Genomic DNA, 6,706 nt, shown 5'->3' on the forward strand with positions numbered 1-6,706 from the left:
TAAGAGTCTTGTTATGGTTATGATTCATGTGACAGGCTGTAGTCTTGCTCTGCAGAGCAACAGTTCCTGATTTGTTAATTTGTTTACCTGTCAATAACTCCCTCATGGTTGGTATTTTTTGGTCAGTTTTTAATACATATACTATTACCAGTTCTCTAGAGAAAGTTATCTGCTGGTCAGGTCACCCCACTACATCTCTGCTTGAAGCAACATTCTGGTGTCCGTATTACTGGCTTCTATCCAAACAGACCATGAAGGTAGCAGGTAGAACGTGAGGGGATTACTACCACCCAGAGGAAGGATAGGATGGAGCTAGATGGATAAACCCCCCGCATCAGTGCCACCTCAGATAGTCTTCCTTTCCATCTCTAGTTCCTGTATCACTTCCCAATGGCTGGTAAGGGAACCCAACTCTGCCTGCAACTCCAGGTCCCAGCCCTTGGACCCTATGACTAGTAATCTCAGTCCCTAGTGCTGTTTCCCTGAGCTCCTTACTACCACACATCTCTATCATCTGATCTATCTCTAGATTTACTACCAGAGCTTCCTCTGATCCCTGTGGCTATTTCACCTCCTTTGGCCTCTTGCCAGACTCGCTAGGCTAGGGCAAATCCGGGGCTTATTCTCCTACTAGACTTCCTCCTTCTTCCTGACCAACTCCCTTTGCCTCTAGAGAGTGACTGCAGGCCCCTTGCCTGTAAGCCTCTGTAACCGGGCACGGACTCACCCCTGCGGCACCTCTTGCTGGTTGTCCTTGGGAATTAGCTCATTTGCCAGCCAGGAACACCCTCTGCAGACCAGTGATCTGCCTTACCTCACTCTGGCCCCTGTGTCCCTCCTAAGACCCAGTGCTCCTTCACAGGGTTTCTGCCCCCCCTTTCAGAACCCCGTCAGTCTCAGGGTCTCCCCCTCCCAGGGGAACCCCCACCCACTATACTCACTTCACCTCAGTCTTGGCTACCTCCCAGTCTCCATCTAGCCCCCATTCACTGGGGCAGACTACAGTATAAGCCATTCATCACAGGCAAAAGGGTTTGGACCTGCTGCCTCTGGCTACCCGTGGATTGCACCCTGCAACCCAGTACCTAATAGGCCTTACCAGGCTGCAGCCTGGGGCTTTCCTAGGCTGGAGCTCCCAGCTCCTCTGGCCCTTACCCAGCCTTGCTCCAATTTAGGTTCCTTACTTAGCACCTTGCAGCCAGGCCCTTCTCCCTCTCCAAGCAGAAGGAGATTGAGGGGGGCTTCTGGTTCACAGCCTCTTATAGGGGCCAGCTGGGCCTGATTAGGGCATGGCCACAGCTGAGCCTACTTTCCCCAATCAGCCCAGGCTTTTTGCCCCACCCCTCTCCTGGGATGTTTCAAGCCCCGCAGGGCAGGAGCAGGTAAACACCCCACTACAGCCTCCTTTTGGTCTCACTTCCTAGGCTTCATCTGCAGTTAGGATGTATCAATCCCTGCCTTCCCTCCAGGTGCAGCATATAAGGTTAATTGGCCCTTTCTGACCCACACTAACCCACTTAGGGTTTGTGTGGAGAGAACACCCCATCACACCCATTTTTCTGTTCCTTTACTTCCACACTATCCGTCAAAGCCTGAAAGCCCTTTCTGCTCCAGTAAGCCCCTGAGAGTTTTCCCCATTCTGACTCCAAGGATGTTCCTTCTCTCTGATTCTTACTGTTATCTCTGATCCTGTTTCTCCTTGTCTCCAAACAAACAGTTTCCAACATGTCTGATGACAGCACATTAGTTAGATTAAATATAATACTGAAGAATATAGGTTCTTATACAATAATGAGGGCCATATAAGTCTCTGTGTACTGTAGGTAGACTGTGGTGCTTTCGAGATGTGGCTTTCTCTGATTGGCTCTGGATGGCTGCTCTGTTCAAATCTCATGAGATTAGCTTGTCCTGATCAGAAGCAGCAATAATTCAGCTCCTCACCGTTAATTCAAGCTGAGGCTTCAAATTCCTGACACTTGAAGATGACAGCCCTCCTACCAGAGATGACCAGACCTGCTGAGACCCAAAGAGGGATTTCAGAAAGGCCTGTTGGGGCTCAGGAAGGAAGAGGAAGTAAATATCTAAACATTTTCAAACCAAATTGCAGTTATGTCCACCCTTAGGTCCCCTAAAACTTTCTTTCCAGTTTGACTTCTTTATCCAAATAGATTACATAGGGTTTTAGTTAGACAAATAAAACAGCAAAAGAAACAAACAAAAGTGCCTCAAAGGAACATCAGGTGTAAATGCGGATCATTTTAATTATTTATTTAAATGCATAGACATTACACAGTAGTTCAGAATAATCTATATTTCTTTGTTTTCATAACATCAAGAATTAAAACAGGAATACTAATTGATATCTCAGTTGTAACATATGTATGTCATTGTATAATATGGAAACAATATGTTCAATAATTCACTGCAACCCTGTGTCAAATGAAGTTTCTTCTATGACAAACATTTTGAAGAAAGAAAGAAATCTAAAAATGTGTGAGAAACAAGAAATTCCATTGCATAAATACTTAAAAGATTCTGGGGTTGATTTTCGATAGCAAGAACCAAATCTTCTGTTGTATGTATGAATGCCAAAACCTTCTATTTTGTTATGGTATGGTATGGAATGGTATGGTATGGAAGAAAATGAAGAGAAAAGCAAATATACAAGCATTTAGTAATTATAGACTATCTGAAATCTGTTTACTTATTTAATGAATCCCAGCACACAAGCACCTCTTCAATGAAACAATAAGATTCTGCATGAAACAAAGAGATTTACTTCTTCAGAGTAATCCCATATTGCCACTAATTCCCTGTGAGGAGGGTATTACCTTTAACTTTGTATCTAAATAGTTTCTGCCTTGTGTGATGATGTGCGGAAGCTCTAGTGAGTTTGTAGGATGAACAGCATAGAAGGGTGCACTATATCGTTATGAGTTAAACATGGGGAAACCCGTTTTCCACCTTGATTTTGTCATTTTCCAGAAGACAAGAAAATAATTTTGAATTCAAAATGTTTTATTCCTGTTGTCTCTGTAGTGCTTCTCAAAAGAGAGCTCTGCTCAGTAAAGTGTGTTGGAAGTGGGTGGTTCCTAAACCAGGAGTTTAAGCCCATTCCATTAATCAGTCTGAATCAAATATTGCAATCCATAACAATATAACTAGGAAGTACGTCCTGTTTGCCAGACAAAAACCATATCCTGGGCCAAACTCACTAACCAAAAATTGAGCAGAAAGAAGGCCTGGAACTTATGCTTAATAATAAACTAAAATGTCATAAATTAATCAGAAGTATTCTTTTTCCTCTAGAAGAAATGAGAACTTGAGGGGATCATGTTCATTGTATGCATAGCAATAGTGAATTCTGAGAGAAGCTCTGAAACCCAATGTATGGGTTCACATACTTTCTGGTTATCAGAACCAGTGCATAGTTAAAAGCCAGGATGCAGGAATTTATATACTTCACAGTTACAAAAAACCACCAATAAAAATGGCAAGTCATTTGTGAGCTGCCCTCAGGTTGGCTGAGATCATTCCACTTTAGTAAATGAAATCAACAGTAATTGAGGGAAACTTTACTCACAAGACTCAAGGCTTTACAAAATGTCTTATTACTATGTGGCTAAGGCCCCTGTCAGTAATGATTTCAAATAGCCTATGAACACATTTTAATGATCCCAAATCACCTCCCAGCGGAATAACCTACTTCAGAAAGATTCACTTTGCTCTAATGGCTCTGTGAAGCCATACATCCCCCTTCCTAGGGATCAGTTCATTCCCCACTGAATCCCAACAGAAAGGAATTAGGCCTCAGTTGAAGTCCATGGGAATTTTGCCACTGATTTCAATAGGTCCAGAATCAGATACTTAGGTAGGTAAGAAAAGATAAGGAAGACAACTAGATTTCAATGGCGTTGCATGGGTGTAACTGAGAGTAGAATTAGACTTCATACGTACATAACTTTCTTAGCAACACTGGGAGTTAAGCACAGGAATCTGGAAGAAAGTAAGCACCACACAGGCCGGCTCCAGGTTTTCTGCCGCCCCAAGCAGTGGGGAGAAAAAAAAAAAAGCCGATTGGCGGCACTTTGGCGGCAGCTCAATCATGCTCCTCCATTCTTCGGCGGCAGTTCGGCGGTGGGTCCTTCACTCCCTCTCTTCCTCTTCAGCGGCACTTCGGTGGCAGCTCAAAGAGGAAGAGAAGGAATGAGGGGACCCTCTGCCAAATTCCCGCCGAAGACCCGGACGTGCCTCCCCAAACATCTGTTTCCTTAGCTGGTGCCTGGAGCTGGCCCTGGCTCCACAGCAAAACTGGTAAATACCACAGCTAGGGTCTTATACCTACGCTAAAGAAAAGACAGCAATTCCTGATTCTAGACCTATTGAAATCAGTGGCAAAATTCCCATGGCTCACAAGCACTAGAGTATGTATTGTAACATCAGAAATAAAACTCGTCTTCTGCAAAAATGTCTCCAGCACCAGAATATATAGTTTAGCACCAAAAAGGCAGCCTTTACTAGCCATTTGCTCAGTAAATGACATAACAGTGAGGCCAAAATATCACAGGCAATTATTATAACATGAAAGGCTGCACTGGGTTCTTAATGGCATTGCTGCATCCTTTTAGCTTTTTACTCCTATAACTCTTATAAGTGTCTCTTATTTTAAATCACAGTTATTCTTCATCCCTATTTTATTCCTTGTATAGTTTCATAAATATCTGTTTTATATTTAAAGTAGAACAAAAAATATTGTATCCAAAAGGAATATTTTTCCAATGGCCAGTCTACTGTTATAAAAGCACACTGCTATTCTGCTCTGTAGGAAAAAGAGTGCAGATTTGTAAACCTGTGAAATGGGTGGAATAGTCCCATGATATTTGGGGTTTTTTGGGTTTCTCTTTTTTCAGCATAGCCCTGTAATGGTGAGGGAATATTATATGACACCTTTGGTCTTCAGCACATTTCTGACTTTTATTCCAACAGCATTTTGTGTCAGGTAATCAATCAAGCAGCACTGACACGGGCTATCAAGGTAGATGTTTGCTGGCATTGTCATTATTCAATCCAAGGGAAATTGCAGGGATTCAAATAGATAATGCACATTTATAAAAAATTGAAAGGTAAACTGCATTTGGTTAGTCAAATGTCCAGTTAGCTGTAACTTTCTTTGTTAAATGAAATATGTTAAACTAAATGCTTGCTGCTGGTTTTCTCAGAAGCTGCTCTTATGAAATAGCTTATATCCAGATTATTTCCTGCTGCTGTAAATTACAGTGTGATTATGACAGATATAATTATCCGTAGCACCATTACTGTGTTTTGAAAAAAAATCTGCACCCCTGTTTGATAGTAGCAAAGTTTTCTATTACTTATATCTACAGAAAACAAAATATTCCAAATTATCAGCTTATTATTACCAAGTTAAAAAAGTTACAGATACAATAACATATATACCCGTTATAATACTTTCAGCTGAATTACAGAATTATAAATTAATTTACAATTTCTAGTTCTGTTTGGAAAGTGTACCACACAATGTACAAGTTGCAAGTTACAAAGTGCATAGTTATTAAACATTAACCGTAATTCTTAGGCTCTGCAGCTTAGAACTTTTGTTAACATAGTCTCTGCCTGTTATTTTTTATAATTTCTTGCAAATGTAAGGAAATGCAAACATGTAAAATTTGATCTGTTCCCCCTTCATCCTCCAAAAAACATCTGTCACGTGGTACAAAAATGCTTTTTGCCTCTATATTCCTTAGTCAAAAACTCCCATTGGGTTACAGAACATGGCCTATGTACCACTTAAAACGGAACCTTTCAAATAGAGCCTTAAGTGCTACACAGAGCTTGTGTTTTCCCTCTGCAAAGGGGTGAATTTCACCCAGCTGGACTATTTGACCAAGTGAGGACTGCGGGACCTCAAGCCCATTGTTAACAGTAAGGAAAACCTGTAACATTTACATTGTTACTAAAATAAAAGTTACAGAAACATCACACGTGGTTTTGTATTTAAGTTCTGATGCCTAGTGGCATTATATACTTCTCTAATTATTGTCATGTCAGAGAAAGGAATGTCAGCCAGACATATGCTTGAAGAGCTACAGTACAATAAATGACTTTCTCTGAGTTAGTGTCTAATCATAGTATCAGAGGGGTAGCCGTGTTAGTCTGGATCTGTAAAAAGCAACAGAGAGTCCTGTGGCACCTTTAAGACTAACAGATGTACTGGAGCATAAGCTTTCGTGGGTGAGTACCCACTTCGTCAGACGCATGCGCATGCGCATGCGTCTGACGAAGTGGGTACTCACCCACGAAAGCTTATGCTTCAATACATCTCTTGTCTAATCATAGATATCTGAAGTGTGATAATTCCATTTGCCATGTACTACAGAATTCATTCAGTCCATATAATTGATCTCTTTGGCAATAGGGTTGACTACATGTAAATTATTCCCATATTTGTAATTTCAGTAAAGCTATCATGTACTCTGGTAGCAGACTTTCTTAACCAGCCTTGGGAAGAGGACATCTTTGCTTTAAAATAAACTGTATATATATATATATGATTCTGGTGAAACTCATGAACTTCCAAAGCTCATGAACTTCAAAGCTCCCAACATATCTGTGCCTGGCAGAGTGGAAATGTGCAAAATTGTAAACAACTAATCACTTGTATTCCCTGTTCATCATGAGCAAAATT

The sequence above is a fragment of the Mauremys mutica genome, chromosome 2 (assembly GCF_020497125.1).
Source record: "Mauremys mutica isolate MM-2020 ecotype Southern chromosome 2, ASM2049712v1, whole genome shotgun sequence".
NCBI lineage: Eukaryota > Metazoa > Chordata > Testudines > Geoemydidae > Mauremys > Mauremys mutica.